Source organism: Felis catus, chromosome B3 (assembly GCF_018350175.1).
Source record: "Felis catus isolate Fca126 chromosome B3, F.catus_Fca126_mat1.0, whole genome shotgun sequence".
Taxonomy (NCBI): domain Eukaryota; kingdom Metazoa; phylum Chordata; class Mammalia; order Carnivora; family Felidae; genus Felis; species Felis catus.
In genome coordinates this window covers 35,730,559-35,750,684 of record NC_058373.1, presented here as the reverse complement: position 1 = coordinate 35,750,684, position 20,126 = coordinate 35,730,559, and the positions used below count along the sequence as shown (strand labels likewise).

General features: G+C 54.1%; 1 long non-coding RNA gene across 2 annotated transcripts in view; it reads left to right on the top strand.

The window, feature by feature from the left end:
* Window positions 1-19,904, top strand: part of LOC102901951 — a 35,810-nt gene extending 15,906 nt beyond the window's left edge. Inside the window, exons 2-7 of one of the 2 annotated variants that reach the window (XR_002742861.2) lie at window positions 927-1,114; window positions 11,859-11,925; window positions 12,874-12,934; window positions 13,183-13,347; window positions 16,818-17,662; window positions 18,852-19,904. This is a non-coding gene — a long non-coding RNA (uncharacterized LOC102901951). Of the gene's footprint in view, window positions 1-926; window positions 1,115-11,858; window positions 11,926-12,873; window positions 12,935-13,182; window positions 13,348-16,817; window positions 17,989-18,851 lie in introns of those variants that run through there. The other variant, XR_006599041.1, reaches the window with a different exon arrangement.
* Window positions 19,905-20,126: the final 222 nt, after the last annotated feature.

Sequence of the window (20,126 nt, the reverse complement as noted above, 5' to 3'; positions counted from 1 at the left end):
GGAAGGGGACAGTGCGGGCTGAGACAGGAGAGCCAGGTAACGGAGCATAGAGGCTGTGTGTGGGGCCAGAGCAGGCTCCATCTGGGCGGGAGCACAGGGAATGAATGAGAGGAAGGACAAGGGACTCTAACCCAGCAGACGGAAGTAGAGTGGTACTTGAGAGACCACGGTTAGGAAAGAAACTATCTGCCCTGACAAAAGATGGAGTTATTCCATAGCTCGCCTGGGAAACTTGTGAGACGTAACGGGTCGGGAACAGGGAGAATCATCCAGAGAGAGGCGGATAAAAAGAGGCTCCCCATGGAGTAACCCTTCTCTGCCCGCCCACCCTCACCCCTGGGGGCAGCCCGCCTGCCCGGTGACTTTCATGCCTCAGACTGGCCCAGCTTCCCAGCTCCTCTCCCTGCCAAATACCACTTAGAAGCTGCGCTGCCCTACTCAAGAACCATCGACGGCTCCCTATGGCTCGTCTCCTCACCCCCAAATGCCTCTCTCTCTGGCTTCCTAGCCCGACGGTTAATTCAAAGAGTATTTATTTTCCAATTCTGTGTTGAAATTGAAAAGGTAACACATGAACGTAATCGAATCACACACAGTACCGAAGTATAAGCGACGAATTCCAGCTCGAGCTCACACCCTCATTCCCCCGGTCTCTCTCCCCAGGGACACCAGAAATAGGCTATCGTATCCAATGATATCTGTGCATGTGTTTTTTCTTCTTACAAGGATAGGATATTATGTGGTTTGCCCTTGACCTTGACTTCGGTGCTTAAAAATACACGTTTGAGATTATTCCTTTTCAGCAAGTAATGCGTCCTATGGATACCCCACCGTCTAGGCAGACCCTTACTGAAGACCCGGCTTCTGATCTTTGGTAAGATAAACACCAATGCCGTAAACACCCCTGTGCGTTCCTTCTTTTGCAGATGAGCAACGCACAACTCTACCTGGGTATAAACTCCCAGGAGCAGAGCAGCCGGATCGAAGGGTGCACACATTTCCCTCTCTGAGAGATGTTACAAATCCCCCTCGGGGCCGGGCACAGCCCACAACCAGGAGTCTAGTCGTGCACCTCCCCCGGTTCTCAGGAAACGTTGTGATCTCTGCCAATCTGGTAAGTGAAAATCGCTCGGGTTTTAGTTTGCATTTCTTTGATTCTGATTAAGGCTGCGTACCTTTTCATCCATTTCAAAGTCGTCTGTGTTCCTTTTGCTGTGAACTGGCTGCTTTCAAGCCCTTTGACGATTTCTTCGTATGGGTACAGAACAAATGTTTATAGACGTCCCCTTACATGCCAGATAAGTGCGAGATGGCCTCTGCCCACCCTGTACACTTGGTCCTTGTCCTCTCTTAGCGACTCTTATCACTTAGTCCCGCTCCCCCCCTCCACCCTGACTCCAGTCCTGTCCTTGTCGCAGGCCGCGCCCGCACAAGGCAAGGCCGCGTGCTCGGCTCGTGTCATGACTGCCTCGTTTTGTTTATGTCATCGTTCAGTCTCGAAAACAAGTCGTTATAAGAAGCGATACGTGTTCTTGGTAGAGCGCGTGGATGATCTAGCAAAGGGTAAACAAGAAAATAAAAAAATCCCATGCAATTTCCAGACAAACACCTTCAGGTACTTCCTTCGATAACGTGCGTGTATGTGCCTTGCTTGTAAAACTGCGATCACACTCTACATAGTTTGGTTGCTGCCTTTTCTCCTTAATACTAGGTCATTGCAAAATTATTCAAAATTTGTGAATAATTCATATTTATCGGTCAAAAATTTTTCTCCTATGACAATTCCAAAATTTATCTAACCAACCCCCTGTTTATGGATTTTTCCCCTCCCTCCCTCCTTCCCTCCATTCCTTCCTTCCTTCCTTCCTTCCTTCCTTCCTTCCTTCCTTCCTTCTCATTCCTTCTCTCCTTCCTTCCTTCTCGTTCCTTCTCTCTTTCCTTCCTTCTCCTTCCTTCCTTCCTCCCTTCCTTCCTTCCTTCCTTCTTTCCTTCCTTCCTTCCTTCCTATTCCTTCATTTCTCCCTCCCTCTCATCCTTCCTTCCTTCCTCTTTATAAAAAATACTGTTTATGTCAATTTCCTTCTGATGAATTGATGAATTCCTAGAAAAGCAATGACAATTACTAGAGGTGACCATTTTCATGGTTCTTGATTTGGTGGATCGGCTCGTTCAAAACATATTTCACCTCCTTCTAGTGTGTCTAGATAATGGACGGCCAAAAGCCAAGACTCCATTACAGCGTGCATTCTAGATGCAATTTGGGCTCTGCTAATGAGATGAACTTCTAGGAGTGTGATTCAAGGCTGAGTCACGAGGCGGGATGGCCAGTGGTATGGAGCATCTTTGCCACCACAGATCAGGATGCAGGTGACCCACTTCTGGAATCGTGAGTTATGGTGACCGTTCCTTTCTGATCAAGGTAGAAGCAGCCGCTCCAGTGACAGCCAGTTCTGGCCTGTGCTTCTGGGACATGTCCCTGGACCCGAAGTTACTTCGACTTCCAGATGATTCTGGGAGCTATCTATTCTCCTTAATAAATCCATTTCTGCTTAAGCTAGCTGAATGGCTTCTAAGAACAACTAAGAACACTGACCAACAAAATCCCCGTTTGGCAAAATGTCCTCCAGGAAGAAATTGTACCAATTTCTGGTCCTGCTAGGTGTGAGATGACACAACCCCAAGAGCGTTTAGGGAAAGTTTGATTCTCTCCTCAGGGGGTGTGGTCAGGGAAGGCATTTTTTTTTTTTTTAATGTTTGCTTATTTTGAGAGAGAGACAGAGACAGAGAAAGCACGAGCAGGGGAGAGGAGCAGAGGGAGCGAGAGCATCCCAAGCAGGCTCTACACTGTCAACACAGAGCTCCATGTGGGGCTCGATCTCATGAACCGTGAGATGATCGTGACCTGAGCAGAAATCAGCAGCCGGATGCCCAAGCGACCGAACCCCCCGGGCACTCCAGGGAAGTCGTTTCTAAAGAAGGAAGCTGAGAACTGGGATCCTGGCCCGGAAGATCAGTGTCTGTACTTTGTATGCCGGGAACCGGGCCATGCTGTTGGCATCCATTAATCTCACCATCCTTACAACTTCACGAGAGATGTGGAATCACCCCCCGTTTCACAGAGGGAGACACTGAAACTCAGAGAGGTTGTTTGACTTGCCCAAGGACAGCTAATTCACACAGATCATGGGCTACAACCACAGATGGGCTGGACCCCAGAGTCCACACTTGGCTCGTGGCCATGGGTCTACCTTGCTAGTCCATTCCTATGCCCAGGGTTATCTGCCGTGAGTAGACACTTGCTCCCGTCCCTGGCACCTCTCTGAGCCCGGGGCATCATGACAGCACCAGTGACACCGGGTTCCTCTGCTGCTGTTTCCTGGGACCCCCCCCCCCCTTCCATCAGTCCCCTCCGGAGCCTCGGGCAGATGCCCAGTCGACTGATGTCCACCAGGCACCCCCGATGTGCCAGGCACCGGTGCCCACTGCCCAGCGCTTCACCTGGTCCCATCTGCTCCTGCAAACATCCCTGAGAGGTAGCAGCACAATCGTTGTTTCACACGTTCAGAGAGCTTAGGTAATTCAACCAAGGCCACGTAGCTGGTAAATGTTGAAGTGCAGACACAAGCCAGCTCCGTTGGATTTGAGAGCCTGGGCTTAAAACGGGACCACGTTCCCCAAAGAACGGGAAAAATGTCACCTGCGTCACCCTAACCCCAAATCAATCAGCAGGAACATCCCCGTCGACGGGCGAATCGATGTCACTTTTTCCTGACGAGTTGCCCTGGGAAGGGCTCGGCATCTCTTCCGTGATGTTTCTGCTCAAAGCGCAGGGCCTGGGTCTGATCACAAGGAAGCATCATAAGGCAAGGCCAAGGTGAGGGGCATTCTACAAAACACATGGCCTGCGCTCCTCCCAAATGTCAGGGTCACAAAAGACATATAAAAGCACGGTAGCCGTTCCAGACTAAGGAGACCTGACCATCGCGTGTGAGACCTGATTGGATCTCGGGCCAGAAAAACATTGCTCTAAAGGCCATGATAGGTGGTTGTATGAGAAAATGTCCTTGTTGCTCGAAAATGCATGCTGAGGTAGCTAAGGGGGAGGAGAATGGTCATGACATAGGAAGAGCGGTGTGTATAAATAGGTAAGTCAGTGTCTGCCATGTCACAGGTCCTCAATGAGTGGGGATCAGTTACCTTTCTTCCCCCAGTGAGGACCTGCCATGTGCCAGGCACGGACCTACCTACTTACCCAATGATGCCCATTTTACAGATGAAGAAACTGAGGCTTAGAGGACCGAAGTTACCACACCGGGGCACACAGCTGTTAGTGGTTGGGCAGGCAGAGGGGCAGCAGAGGAAGGGCATGGGTGAGTATGGCACCCTCCGTGGCTGGTCCCAGACCGGTTCCCCTGAGCGCTGAGCCGGGGGCAGAGATCCCAAGCCGTGGAGGCCACTTTGGGAGGATGCCCAGTGAGGGGACGGGATGTTGGGAGAGGAGCCCCAGGCCTCCCACGCCCTCAGCTCTAGGACACAGCCCCGATTGTGACAGGGCTTACAGAAAGGAGAAAAGAGGGCCAGTATCCAGGCCAGCAGGAGCTCAGAGCTACAGCTCTCCCGGGGAATCACAAAGTCCCGTAACTGAATATGAATCCCAGTTCCACCTGCCTTTAGTCAGAGCCCTCTGCTCTGATGACCAGTGTCCCAGTTAACCCTGACCCCCCAGCCATCCGGGAGAAGGGTCTGCTAAATGAATTGGCAAAGAGGAGTCAATACTTATAACATTAGGTAGCGTCCCCTGATTTTATTTTATTTTTAATTTTTTGATGTTTAGTTCTTTGAGAGGGAGGAAGAGAGAGAAGAGAGCGGGGGAGGGGCAGAGAGAGAGGGAGACACAGAATCCCAAGCAGGCTCCAGGCTCCGAGCTGTCAGCACAGAGACCAACACGGGGCTCGAACTCACGAACTGTGAGCTCGTGACCTGAGCCGACGTTAGACGCTTAACCGACTGAGCCACCCAGGCGCCCCAATAGCATCCCTTTATTTAACTGGCATCCCCGGGAGATCATGACGCCTGACTTCCAATGAATAAAGCTCTCATGGTACAACTTGAGGCACAACGGTAGGCTCTGAGGGAGAAATGTTGACTTGGAACCAATGGAGAAGACACGCACACCCGTAGCCTGAAAAATCACAGTTTCATAAGACCTCACGCCACCCAGAGCAGTCTCCTTCCCCAGTCTGAAACTGGAATCCACGTAAAGTATCCCCACCAGTGGTCATCTGGTTTGGTTGCCTCGAGCGTCAGGGAGCTCATTACCTCGTGAGGCAGTTTATTCCATCTTGGACAGCTGCTGGCTAGCTTCATTGCATAATAGCTAGCATGATCCATTTTTTCCCAGGACTCCAGCTGGTCTCTCTGACGGTGGCTGGCTGGGGCTGACTGTGTTCCAGCTGGAACAGGTGTGCCCTTCTCCCTGTGACAGCACAGAATCAGTCAGCGTTCCTCACACCCGAGGTCAAACATTTGTCGCCTCTCCATGGCAGCAGCAGTCGGCCTGCCTTATTTTTCCACATCGGAAGAATCCGATTATAGCAGTCCTCTTCTGGGGTTACATGTCATAGACTTCTCTGACATCAGGTTGTATTTAAAGGCTCGGCGCCGGGACTGTCCCCTGCCACACCCCACCAGCCTTGGCTGCTTCATTTTCCTATCAGTTCCTTTTGGTAACACGTAGGTCAAGCCCCCGAGTCTCAGTTGAGTGTTACACGCCGGGAATGGTGGCGACAGAGGTCTGTGACCCGGCCCTGCCCTGCAGAGGCTTACGGCGCTGTCTGGAAGGCACTGTGCCCACGAAAGAGACACCAAGCTAAGCACTCCTGATCTGCCTCACTCTACACGGGAGTGAATAACATGAAATACAATAGGGTCTGGTGCCTCAACATTTGGCTCTGACAATGCCTTCTGGGATGGGGGAGGCGAGGCCGGCTATCACTGGCATGATCGGGGCATACTTCCTGGGGTTGGTGGCCTCTGGGTACGTTTTGAAGAATGGTTGGAAGGGGCTTTGCAAAGCGAAGGGGTCCAGCCGCCATAACGAAAGAACGAGGGCTTAACCTCAGTGGAAATGCATTTCTCCTTCACGGAACCGTGGTGCTATCTGAAGCAGTCCAGGGCCAGGATGGCAGTTTCAAGGGTTTGGAGACCCGAGATTCATCCGTTGTATTGCTCCGCTCTTGTCCACTGGCAACTTTTATCATATGGCCCAAGATGACCCAGCCCCTGCCATCATATGGGTTCAAGCGACGGAAAGAAAAGGAGAAAAGTGGAGGTTAAGGAAACACCAGTCCCATTAAGGCCAGACATGACCCAGACCTGGCACACACTATTGCCCTCATGTGTCACCCGTAGAGCATGGGCTCTGGGCCACACGGCCTCCGGCAAGGGGGCCTGGGGACCAGGGCCTTTAGTTCTATTACTAAAGGCCATGGGAAGAGCGGGTCCTTGAAGGGCACCAACAGTCTCTGCCAGAGGAGGGTCCCGGGCAGCAGGAGATGGGCGTGAACTTGGCCTGGGAGTGTGGGGAGGAAGAGTTGAGTCCTCGAGGCCCTCACACGGGGCGGCCCTGGGAGGAGAACTCTGGCGGATAGGTGGGAGGCGCGGGGCCTTACTTAGCAGGTAGGGTTCATCTGACACCTCATCCTGAGGCCGCAGAGAATGTAAAGGGGCCTTGGTGAGCACGGGGATGAATTCACAGAATTCCACACCTGAGCTTTGTTCTATAAACAGACACGTTTCCTGATAAATCAGAGCATTTACAGTCGTCCCCTGTTTTATCTATCTATTTATTTATTATTATTTTTTTAATGTTTAGTTTTTGAAGGAGGGAGAGAGACAGGGTGTGAGCAGGGGAGGGGCAGAGAGAGAGGGAGACACAGACTCCAAAGCAGGCTCCAGCCTCTGAGCTTGTCAGCACAGAGCCCGACGTGGGGTTCGAACCCACGAACCGCGAGATCATGACCCGAGCTGAAGTCAGACGCTTAACCGACTGCGCCACCCAGGCGCCCCTTTTTACTTATTTATTTTTAAATGTTTACTTACTGGTTTTGAGAGAGCACTCGTGTATGTGTGAACGTGCGCGAGACCAGGGGAGGGGCAGAGAGGGAGCAGGAGAATTCCAAGCAGGCTCCTCACCGCCAACGCAGAGACTGACGGGGGCTCGAACTCACAGACTGTGAGATCGTGACCTGAGCCGAAACCAAGAGTCTGATGCTTAACTGACTGAGCCCCCCAGGTGCCCCTGTCCCCTATTTTAAATTAGCCTAGAGGAGAGGGGCCAGCAGGGGGTTGCAACTTAAAGAAACCCAGTGGGTCATTTTGCAACTCGGAGAATCCTTGGGTCAAATGAAAGGTTACTTCTCCATTAACCTTTTCGCGGTAAATCCCTCATCGCATACACCTTTTTGGGGACAGGTTTGTATACCTGTGTAGTGACTTTGCCCGACTGGAAGGATCTGCTCACGTCAACATCACGCGATCAGCAGACTATCCCCGTTTGAAAGATGCGGAGACTCAGGCTTTTGTCTCCCCCACCCCCACCCCCACCCCCCCGTGCCCCCTCCCAGAAAACAGGTGGGTGTCTCCAGCAAGACTTGCCCACACCTGACCCACCAGGGTGCCTCTCCCGCGCCCCCTGTTCCTCTCTGGCAGTGTTCATCGGGCCGGAAAGGGTAGGAGGCTGAATGTCAGGGGACCCCCCCCCCCCAGGTAAAGTCTGGGATTCTCTGAACGAGTTGCTTCACGCCCCCTGTTGGGGTTTTGCAGAGACAACACTCCTCTCCCCCTCCTGGGGTTCAGAACATATCGAGGGATCCCTGCAGGGCCACTCAGATAGAAACCAAAATGGCGGCTTTATTCTGGTAAGTGCTGCTCCTGCAGATGGGGCTCGGGTCTGCGGACAGACTTTCCCACCCAGGTGCAGACCCAATGGTTGACTCCAGACCCCCTCGCAGCAGCAGGCCCGAAGGCACCCTCCCCGCAGGCAGGCAGGTCCCCAGGAGGCGGCACCAGGAAGGGCGGGGCCATGACTTCCGTTTCTGTCCGAGGTCACCATTCAGGTAAGCCTCGGATCCCTCCTAACGCGCTTCATGCCTCAGTTTCCCTACTTGTCCGACAGGATTGATGAAACCCACTGTCTGCCTCCAGTGGGGGCAGTGCCTTGAAAGGCAGATGGGGAAGTGCCTCGAAACACCGAACATGCGAAACGGGCTTATTTGGGGGTCGGTTCTCCTAGTTTTCTCACCGGCTTGGTGTCTGTTACACCACTCGCTCACCCGTTCCTTCAAGGAGTGCGTATGTTGGGTGTAAGCTGGGTGCTGAGAGAAGCAAGAGCAGATCTCCTGCTCAAGGAGGCAGAAGACTTGGGGCTCATCTGGCCCAAGTCCCCGCCTGCGGGTGAGGAAGCAGAGCTCAGATCAGGGAGGGGCCTCGCCCAAGAGCTGGGACAGCAGGGCTGCCGCCGAGCCTCCACTCTGCCCCAACATGCCCCGCCCCTGGCGATGTCGCTGCCTGCCTGACGCTTGAATGCTCTCTCCCCTCCTCGCTAGCTCTCCACACCGATTCCGTCTTGTCTTCGAGAAAACTCCAGACCCGTTTTCTCGGCGGAGCCGTTGTTTATTCTGGCCACCCCTTCCTTGCAGCTCACCAAACCCTTATTATCCTCTGTGCTCATCTCTGCACTTGACTTTCTCCTGTGGTTTTACGAGGCTGTGTGTCACCTCCTCACTTAACTGCCCCAGGCCCCTTGTCTTGGGCACAGGGCTGGACACGCAGGAGGGGTCAGGGAGGGCACGAGGACTGACGGCCCGCCGGTGGATCTAGCCGGCCAGGGAAGGTGGCAGGCTGGCCATGATCTCATTTTCCCCTTTTGCTGACATGCTCCTAATTCGGCTTTATGAGATTTTTCTGGAGTGTCAGCTGTGCTGTTTTGAGCTGGACCGCGAAGGGCAGAATGTCCAGAGGCAAGGGGAATGGTATGTGGGAAGGGCTTGGCACAGGGAAGGGAGTCTGCAGTCCTTCCCAGCCTCCGGCAGGGTCTCAGAATGTTCTGGCCCACTTTGGAGTCTTAAAGGGACATGTCCAGGAAAAAAACACGGAACGCTCAGAGAGATTTGGGGAATGTGGACCATAGGGAGCACTTCACAAAAGGCCAAGGGTTAGGCCCTTCAAGGCAAATCACCTACAGACGGAGGAGTCGGGGCTGGGGTCCAGATACTGGCAGTGCCCTCTCGGGGGATGCCATCTTGTCAACGGTGTGGCCACGACCTGCATGGGGGATTCCCCACAAATGACTCAGCCACACTGGCCAGTGGTCCCTGCGTGGTCTCCGGAGGGCCACCACTCTGTGCCTCAGATTCCTCATCTATCAAAACAGGATGCAGTTGAATTCTACTGCCGGTCATAAGTTAGTCCCGGGTGTTTTATTTTTAACCTTGGATTGTTTCTATATTTAAGTGTTGGACTATTTTACATTAAAAACTGTATTTTATAGATGCTTTTAAAAAGCCAGAAGGTGCAGAAATCCTCGGCCTGCGGGACGATGATCGGTGTGGCAGTCACCCCCTCCCCCCACCCAGGTCCTGGCTCACCTCTTCTGACAGGACATTGTGGGCCCCCCTCCCCCTCCCCGCCACTGAGGCATTCGGGTTTGTCCCCAACTCTTGCCCTGACTTGATCACAGTCTTCCTGTAGTCCTTTCTGGCGAGAGCACTGGGGATTTGGAGTGGAAAGTGGGAAGGGAGGTCAGACGGAGCCGCAGGGTCCGGGAGAGCCGGCCTGGGGTTCTAGCCCAGGCCCTGCCTACACTGACTCACTGGCCACCCCCCCCCCGGGGGGAGCCGCCCTCCCTCTCTGCCTTCTTCTTCCTCATCTATTAAAAGAGGGAGTTGGTCATACCCATCAATAAGATCCTTTCAAGTTTTTGCATTCTGTGACCCTATGAAAATGCCATTTACCAGAAGTGAAATGGGCTGTGACTTCCATGTTGAGGAATCTGGCTGTCCCGCCCGTGCAGGCGCCATGGGTGCGAGGGGGGAGAGAGAGAAGAAGGGACGGACGGGTGGCTCAGGGGATCCTTACTGTGATCTCCGAGCAAGTCTGTGGCTGAGGCAGGCCTTCTCCAGCGGCCGGTGGAGTGAGAGGCAGCCCAGTCTCCTGGAATTCCTTCCAGGTCGAGGTCCTGAAATTCCCCCAGCCCCACCCTTTCCAGAAGCCCGAGGCTCTGGGATGAAGCTGAGGGTGTACAAACCAAGCATTCACAAGAGTGGACGCACAGCCAAATTCTTGGCTACTCCGTGCCAACAGAGACTTCTAGACGGAGCCCTGGGGCGAGGGCAGAGTGCTGGGTCACAGCGCTCAGCGGGAGAAGCCCGCTCTGGGGGGGCGAGGCCTCTGTGTCCCCTCCAGCTCTTTCCTGATGCGCCATTACTTAGTTGTCTGGGCCTCAGTTTCTCTGTTTGCCAAGCAGGCTGGAAACAAACAAACAAAAAGCAAGCCTGTTCTCTCTGTCTTCTAGAGAGAAAAACGTTAGAGAGCAGAGGCCAGATTCTTGGAGAAGAGATGAATGATATCCCCCCATCCCCCCACCGCCGCCCCAGGGGACCCGTGGGGGTTTCTCAGGGTCCTCTCTGCGGTTTATGTGTCACAGTTTCTCTGGGATGTTCCCATTTGCCCGGTACCATCGGGGGCCTGCCTGGCTCAGCCCGGGGCAGGCAGGCGCCACACCGCTGAGCCCCTAGTCGGAATGGCTTCCCAGGAGGCACCATCCGGGGACCCGCACCCTTTCAGCTGCCAACTGCATGCCCTCTTTCACAGCCCTCTCTGCCTCAGGACTCCTCAGCAAGAGAGGCCCTTCCTCATCAGCAGGGCAAGGGGCCTCCTGGTTGGGGGAGGGCCCCACAGGAGCGCAGAATCCTGGGAGGACTCAGCGTAAGGGCCCTCAGATGCAGGGACTCCTGGCCTCGGCTATTCCCTCTCTAGCCTGCCTCGAGGCTGAGTGCCAGGGAGTTAGGGTCCAAGGGACTGAGTCCTCCAGCCTCAAAGGAATCAGAGGTGGCCCCTGTCCCCTACCACTCTGCACCCCCACCCCCCACCTCCCACCCCCCGTGGTTCCAGATCGCCCCCTTGGTCCCTCAGCCCCGGAGATGACCAGGGATAAATCGTGCACACGTCATTTCTTCCCCACCCACAGTTATCTGGAGGCAGCATCCCTCTGCTAGGGAATCGGAGGTGCCGTGATACCCTTTCTCTAAGGTTCTGTGCAGCCATAGAGCAGTGCTCAGGGGCTGGCCGGGCCTGAGCAGGAGACCTGGGAGGAGTGAGGCCCTGGCGGCCGGCCTCAGGCCCACCTCCTGGGTGAATGCCCGGAGCCCTGTCAGGCAGCTGGACTAGCCCTGGGGGGCCACAGGTGACTTCGAGAAGCGGTCAGCCAGGAGACGTGAGTCCCACTGGGCAGGTTCTGGTCCCAGGCCCGGATTTCCCTGGAGGTGGACACTATCTCCCCGAGTCTCGGCTGCAGGGGGAGACAGCGGTCAGGGAGATGGGGCTTTGCCAAGGGCTTGCATGAGCATTATCGTAAGGAAACCTCGGAGCGCCCTGGGAAGGTGGGGGCTGCTCCCAGTTCACCCAGTTGCCCGCACACGGTCCATAGGAGTGGAGCTGAGACTCACAGACCCGGCTCTTCTCTGGCCAAACCCGCGCTCTTCCCAAGACCCCATAATCAGAGAGGTTCAGCTTCCGTGTGCGGTGCGGGTGAAAAACAGAGTAACTTATTGATGAATGTCTTCATTACTTATTGATAGCCCGCCTACTTGCAAAGAATCGTCAACCAACTTGCAACATGGAGCTTCGATACCGTCTGAAAATAAGGTAACGCACGCTCAGAGTCTTGGTAACAAGAAAGCGGAGGCCAGGGGTGGGAACTGAGAAAGGGCCGAAAGGCGAGTTGCCACGGGGAGCCCTCCCGGGTGCCCGACATCATAGAAGGTTCTGCGCGACGTGCGAAATAGTTTGATGCCCTCTCCGAGCTAATGAACAACTGGATGGTCCCAGTTACATAATAGTCACGATTCACTGAACGCTTGCTTTGGCCAGACGTTATTCTGAGCACTTTGCTTTTGTTTTTTGTTTTTTGGTTTTCTTTTTTTTTAGATAAATTTTTATCTTGGAGTAATTTTAAGATTCACAGAAAAGGGGTGCCTGGGTGGCGCAGTCGGTTAAGCGTCCGACTTCAGCCAGGTCACGATCTCGCGGTCCCTGAGTTCGAGCCCCGCGTCAGGCTCTGGGCTGATGGCTCGGAGCCTGGAGCCTGTTTCCGATTCTGTGTCTCCCTCTCTCTCTGCCCCTCCCCCGTTCATGCTCTGTCTCTTTCTGTCCCAAAAATAAATAAACGTTGAAAAAAAAATAAAAATAAAAAATAAAAAAAAAAGGCATTTTCTGCCCGTTCAAGGCCACACGGCTGGGAGGTAGCATTGCTGAGTTTATATCCAGTCAGCAGCGTTCCTGGGAAAGACGAAGGAGAGGAGACAGAGGGGGAGGGGAGGGAGAGGGGGAGGGAGGAGGGAGAGGAAATGGGGGAGGGGAGGAGGAGGGTTAACAGGTGGGGAAAGACCCAGACACAGGAGGGTCTGGGAGAGAAAGCATTTCCTGGCCAGTGCTGGTGACACATTTTTTTTTAACAGAGGGAAAAGAGAAAGGTGCTGCCCCCAGGATTTATGCCTCAATATTCACCCCTTGTCCCTCTCTCTTGCTGCCTCTCCCGCCACCGGCGGGGGGAAATTTTTGTGGGAAAGATCTAAAGTTCAACCTGTTCTCCAGACCACCCCTCTGCTTGGGACGAAGGCTCCTTTCTTCAGCTGTTGCTTTCTTTTCGTCATGGGTAAGCCCCACCTGTTGGTTGGTTGGTTGGTTGGTTTTTAATATAGTTTATTGTCAAATTGGCTTCCATACAACACCCAGTGCTCATCCCAACAGGTGCCCTCCTCCATACCCGTCGCCTGCTTTCCCCTCTCCCCCGCCCCGAGTCCCCCTCAGTTTGTTCTCTGTGTTTAAGAGTCTCTCATGGTTTGCCTCCCTCCCTCCCCTTTTGTAACTTTTTTTGTTCGTTTGTTTGTTTGTTGCAACTAGGGAAAGAGCCTAAATGTCCATCAACGGATGAATGGAGAAAGAAGGCGTGGTTTGCACGGGATACTACGTGGCAATGAGAAAGAATGAAATCTGGCTGTTTGTAGCCGCGTGGGCGGAACTGGAGAGGGTGATGCTAAGTGCAATAAGTCAGGCAGAGAAAAACAGGTATGTTTCCACTCCTACGTGGAAGTTGAGGAACGAGACAGAAGAACACGGGGGGGAGGGAAGGGGGACAACGTGGTACCTGTTTATGTAGGAAAACGTGGCTAACGTATTCATAAATGATCCAGAAGGCTGTCTCTGACCCATCATGCCACATAGCATGCCTTTTCACAGAAAGGAAATGTCATTTTACTGCATGGACTCTGGCGTCCGCTAAGCGGCTTTTCCTATCCAGCGATGTATCCTGAACATCGTTTTTATGCCCAGGTGTAGGTTTTTGTGACATGAAGTCCAAAAGAATTCTGTTGTAGGGACGGACCACAGGTGACGGAGCCAATCTCCCTTTGTTGGACAAGTATGTTCTTTCTAATTCCTAGGAGTATGCCTGAGTTCAGATATTTGTGTCCAGTCTTTATCATTCCACTGGGACCGGACTCACACAGAATTGCTGAGTTCAGAGGCCGGCACCCGGTCAGAGTTGTGCGGCCCCTGCCACCTTGCTCTCCAGAGAGGAGGTTCTCCGTGTCCGTCCCACACAGAGGGGCTGCTGGTCTACGCAGCAGCCCGCTTCCCTCCAGGCTCTCCCCAGAGAATAGTCATCTTTTTTTTTTTTTAATTCTTTTTTAATGTTTATTTTTATTTTTGAGACAGAGGGAGACAGAGCGAGAGCAGGGGAGGGGCAGAGAGAGAGGGAGACACAGAATCCGAAGCAGGCTCCAGGCTCCGAGCGGTCAGCACAGAGCCCGACGCGGGGGCTCGAACCCACGAACCATGAGATCGCGACCTGAGCCGTAGTCGGACGCCCGACCGACTGAGCCACCCAGGCGCCCCTAGAATAGTCACCTTTGCCAAAGGCATACCACTGTTTGGTGTGCATTTTTCTTTATTATTTTTTTATTTTCTCGTTTTTACTGATTTTAGTTTTCACTGCGATTGAAACTACTTTCATGCGTTTCTTAGCTGCTTCTGTTCCTTCTGTGAATTGCTTGTTCATTTAAGGCTGACCTTTCTGTGTTTGCTTTTGCTCTCTCTTGCCTGGAAGGAGTAGTTCCTGGCTGAACTGATGGCTAAGGGGTGAGCCAGGATGTGGGCGTCCTGGCTTCCAGAGGTTTCTAAGATGGAAGGAAATGAGCCGGTTGGCCTGAAAAACCTGGGAATGCGCCAGCCTCCACTCCCTGCAGAAAGATGGGCGGGGCCAGCTTTCCATGGAGAATTTTCTAGGGAGAATTTTCCCTGGTCCCCAGACTCCATGGCAGAGTGGAAATCTGGAAGCCTGGCTTCCAGACCTGTCCTGGGGTGACTGTCGGAGTCAGGGGAGGAGGGCTAGAGAGGCAAAGGAAAAGCAAAGGCCTTACGCTCCCAGGGCGAGCAAGGACCACCCTCATGGTGCCTGGCTCCCCATCTTAGCATCACGCAAAACTGGTCCTTGGTGCTGTTTGTTTCCCTATCACCTCGCCCTGGGATTCTTCCAGCCCCGGAAATGTGGACCGCCAGCGCCACAAAGGCCCCAAAAGCTCTTCCCGAGGGAGGACGGGACCCAACAAAAAGGAAAAGTAGAAACAAGGCTGGGCATACATGCCTATGGCCGCATTTATGCACGTATAAAACATTTCATGTATTTATACCTGAAAAGAAAACGGGCAAAACACTTTTTTTCCCCAAAAATAATCCCACCTCCCCCCCCGCCCCGCGCCGCCAACGATGGTTCCACAAAAGCTCTGCTAAAGAATGGTGACGGGGAGATGAGTTTCTTCTTACCCATCGTCTTATTTTACAGAAGGAGAAACTGAGGCCCAAGCATAGGCCCAACAGGTGGCACTTGATCCCGAATCCAGGCTCCTCTGTGATGTCTGGTTCCGGTGAAGCTACGTTGAAGGGCTGCCTCTTGCCTATAGAAAATATTCCTTGGGACTGAAAAAATACATCAGAGAACAGGCCGGGTTGGCAGAGGCACAGCGGAGGGAGAGGCATCCCCTCGTTACCCCGACCTCTGTCAACAGGCCACCATTTTCAACCTGCTGAGAAATTGTCCTTTTTTCCCCTCACGTCATATTTTGGGAGTTTCTTTCTGAGCCTCCTGTGCAGGCACTTCAAAGCTGATGACACACATCATACAGAGCAGAGGCGGAGGGACAGAGAGGGACTGGGGGGTGGCCCCAGAGCCAGTGTGAGAATCAGGACTCCAAGCCGCTTTCTAGAATCTTTCCTTCTCACTAAGGAGCTGCAGAGACATATTTTTTTCTTATAAGTGGAATGTTGGCTTTTGGGCATTACGACCCCCCCCCGGCTTCTAGAACATTCTCCCTTAATTTCTCTCTCCGAATCCTCTCAACCTCCACCACTGGGTCACGTTCTCCTTTTCCAAGCACGTTCCCAGTGAATGTCTCAGTCGGATGGTCACGGTGCTCTGTAAGGAGACAGAGCCAGACCTAGGGGATCCCTTCTCTGCAGAGGCCATGCCCCGAGATGTTCGGGGACAGTCACTGGGCACGTCAAGGTCCGCATTTGAAGACTTCGGACTCCCAAATCAGTGCCCTCTCTCATTCTCCGGCAGGTGTGTGATCGGCATTTCGAGAAGGTAGAGCCGAGCCCTGGCTCAGCAAGCTTCCTTGGAGGGGCCCCACTGGGGCTGAGCTCTGGGCGACCCCAAGGCTGGGCTGGAAGAGCGGGGTGGGGGGGGGGCTGCTTCCAACCAATCAGATGGTCCCTCCTGTGTCAGCCGCTCTGCACTCCTCCCGAGCTCTGATTCCACGACTTGCTGAATCCAGCCTCATTGGACCCACCGGGGCCTCTGGGCTCGTGGGCCTTTATTTTCCCGAGTTGCCCTCAACGCATCACTCCGTTGACCACCACCATTTCTTCACGGGCTGTCGCTGACCCTGCCACCTGCTAAGCGTCCTCGCGGTGGCCCAGCGTCCCCCCAGCTGCCGGCGGCTTGTTAGCACCCCCAAACCCGGACAGCCGGGTGACAGCCCGTGACACAGTGGATAAAGCCCAAACCCGCAGCGACACTGAGCCCTGAGCCTGCCACAGGTGACGCCAGACCGAGAACAGGACAGTTGCGGGAACTCTCAGCTCTCCTCGCGCACTGGGGACACCGTGCCAACGGCTAGACCCCCTTTCTCCTTTCTTTCTTCCCGATTAGACTTGCCAAGGATTCTCTGCTCCAGAACCAGGTCTAGCCTTTGTATCTCTACTCTTCTCCGTGCCCCGCCCCCGTCTGATTTCTCATGACTGTCGCCTTTGTATGTGTCCCCTTTGCGTCCCAAGAGAGCCGGCCGCCTGCTTTCTCTCTGCGGGGCTGATTCGCTTTTCTGGGTCATCAATTGTATGTGTCACTACCTACTTCCAGAGTGGTTTTTTAATGCAGCCATTGCGTTTTTAGCTACTTTGTAATACTTCCATTTCTCACCTCCTTTTAATGTCGCCTCCTGAGTTCAGCTCGGCGCCAGATCTGTATCTTCTCCCTGCAGGTCTTTTCAGCGGGTCAGGAGCTCCCTGAGGAGGCGGACAAATGTTCTGCTCGAATCTCCAGCGGGGTCGGGCACCCGGCTCGGTCCCTCCTTCCCGGTTGGTCTGTGCCGTGCTCCGTTGGGATCCGGAAAATCCCGCCTGGGTCTCTGGCGCTCTCAGCTGCTGTTGGGGGTGAAGGGGGTTCCCTGGGAGGGGGGAGGGGCTCTGCTCGATGAAGGCGTCCTGGGCAGGTCAGCGGCCACTGCTGGGAATTCTGCCCTTTGTCAACATTCCAAGACGTACCTAGTGAGAACGTGTAAAGTCTAATCAGGGAGCCACTCACTACGATGAGCTACACGTCTATCCAGTTCCTAAAGCACTCTTACTCTTTGATCCCTCCCCTGCACTGACTCCATCATTTTCCAACAACCTCCCCGAGTTTTCACTTAGGCACCAGCCACCTTTTGGCCCCGGTGGCCTGAGTGGGTCCCTGGAGATAGAGCACATGACCCTGACCTTAACCAATCAGCCCTTCGCATTCCCCAGCCGCGGCTACTGGTTCGGGGGCGGGCACGTGACCAGACGCTGGTGCGATCGGAATGAGGTTCAGGTCTTTGGCGGAAAGTCCTAGGAAAGAAGCTCAGGTTTCCCCTCTAGACCTGAGCCTGAAGGCTGGTGAGCGGAGCTCCCCCCCTGTAGCATCCGGGAGCCTGGGCACGAAGCCGAGGACTGGAGAGAAGCTTCGTCCTGAGGACGGCAAGGAGCCCCGGATCCAGCTTTGCCTGAAGCTGGCCCTACTTCTGGATCTTCCCGCGATGAGAACCAATAAATTCTCTTTATATGTGGAAGCCCCATCTGAGCCACGGTATCAGTCATGGGAAGGCGAATGAGCCCTCATTTATGCGGGTTGCGGTCAAAGGGTTAGGGAAAAAAAGAAGGAGCAAATATAAGGAGGACACATTCCCAAATGTTTACAGTATTATCTTTGGGTGGCAGGAATGTGGGTGATCCTTATTTATCTCTTTGTATATGTTACTCCATTTTCCTACGTTTTTGGTAACAAGCACGTCTTGTAAAAAAGCACAAACAAGAAAGTCCCCCAATAGACACTATATTAAACATTTGCTTCTTCATTTTGGAAAGGCAAAGAGGCTAAGGGCGGATGCTCGTGTTCTTGCTGAACTTGTGGAATCAGAGCCAGGCGCTCCTGGAGGGGCGGGGCGGGGCGGGTGGGGTAGGCAGGCCCCCCCCCCCCCCCCCCCGCCCCGGCCCTGTCATCGCCACGCGAGGAGCTCCCTTAAAGCTGAAGGAGGAAACCCTTCTCGAAGCAATAGGAGGCGAACCAGCTGTTCTCACCCGAGAGGATACACGTTGAAAATAGAAATGGTTTCAAGAGGTTTTGAAATGTCCCCGAATGGCAGTTCTGTCACAGAGGGGGAGAGGGGTGTGGTAGGGGTGGGGCCGTCTTGGGCCTTGGGGTGGGTGTCAGGGAGGCTCCCCAACCGTCCCCAGGGGCCAAGCCGGGGCCACCCGAGGGGCTGGGCAGGGGGCAGCCCACGGGGAGCTGGGCCGGGAGTGGGGGAGGGGGCAGTGGGCGGTGCTTGTCGTCAGCCTGCCCCTGAGTGTTCTCCCCACGGCGGGGACTCCGCGGGCAGGAGGCTGCCCCCCTGCCAGCGGAGCGCCCAGGGCTGGGAAAGCACACGTGTTTTAGCACTTGCCTTATCTTGAGTGGCACAGAGGACAAATGAGCCGCGTGGAGTGTGGAAACCCCAAATCCTGAGTCGCTGCTGACTGTTGCCGCAGGCGTAGGACTCCAGCTGAAGGCGTTTAACACTGCTTCTGTCTGTGCGTGCAGGAAGCAAAGTGGTGGCAAAGAGAGAGAGAGAAAGAGAGAAGGAAGGAAGGAAAAAATGGAATCAGGCTGGGCCAGGGAATTCCTATGTGTGCAAGTGTGTGTGTGTGTGTGTGTGTAAGAGAGAGAGAGAGAGAGAAAATTTTAGAAGTCATGCAAGATGTCTTTTCTCATGTGACATTTGACATCTGTTTTTCTGCAGCACTGTTGTCTCCAAGTGTGTTCCATTGCACTCCAGTTCGTGAGATAAATCAGCAACAAGGAAATGTGTTTGTAGCAAAATTCATTTGGGAAATCAGGTGTGTGTACCATCATCCCGCCCTGGAAAATCGCCAGTGGACCGTAGCCTATGAAAGGCTCTGACAAGTCCTGCAGTAGAGGCCTGGTTGACTGAATGATCGCGGAACTCATTTCGGGTGGCTTACCCAGCCGCTGGATGGAATGATGAGGCACGAGGCCAATTGCGCAGAGGGTGACCACTCCCTGAAGTGTGGACAGGGGTCGCCTCGAGAATGGTGGCGCTTTGGGCATGGGTGCGTGAACCAGCCAAGTAAGCTGTGTGGTTCGGCCCCAGAATATTTAAAGCCTAAAGCAGATCGTGAGATCTCGGAGTTCATCTGGTTTCAACACCTCATGTTGTAGAGAAGGCCAGTGAGGTCCCTAGAGGGGAGCTGTGTTACTATCACCGGTCCGGGTTCTTGGCTGTGCACCGTGACCAATGCTGGATAACCAAGGGGAAAGAGATGTGATGGTGGGGGGAAGGGGGGATATTAGGGAGCCCACCGAACCCACTGGAAGCCTAGAGATCCAGGTTCAGAAAACAAGCAGGAGTCCAGAGAAGGTGGGCTGCTGAGGGCATGGCCCGACCACGCTTCAGCTGGGGCCATGATGCACTAGAAATTGACCCAGGGCTCTTAGGGTCACTCCCGGGGGGAAACAGCCGATTGGCCATGTGCCCCCCGCAGTGGTCAGGGTCTGGGAGAACATGTCTGGCTGTTTTGGTGTCTGCATCTGAAGCCTGGAGCCTGCCTCTCACCAAGACTCATGAAGGAAGGAAGTGCCTCCATTTGGTGGGGGACAGAGTGAGGCTTCAGATCCTGTCTCCTATCTCCCAGTTGACATGATGCAGCCAAGGGTACTCTCTCCGATGCACGTTTAAAGTCTTGATTTCACCAATAAGTTGGACCTTGACGAATTTCTACTTACCATGGAGGATAACATTTTGAAAATATTTAAAACATCCCCCTATACCGTTCTTGGTGGTTTCTACCTTTCCCCAGTCTTTACTCACGGACCCCATGGTACGGTCATCACAGCAGAACTACAGAGAAGCGGGGCGCCTGGGTGGCTCAGTCGGTTCAGCCTCCGACTTCCGCTCAGGTCGTGATCTCGCGGTCCGTGAGTTCGAGCCCCGCGTCGGGCTCTGTGCTGACCGCTCCGAGCCCGGAGCCTGCTTCGGAGCCTCTGTCCCCCTCTC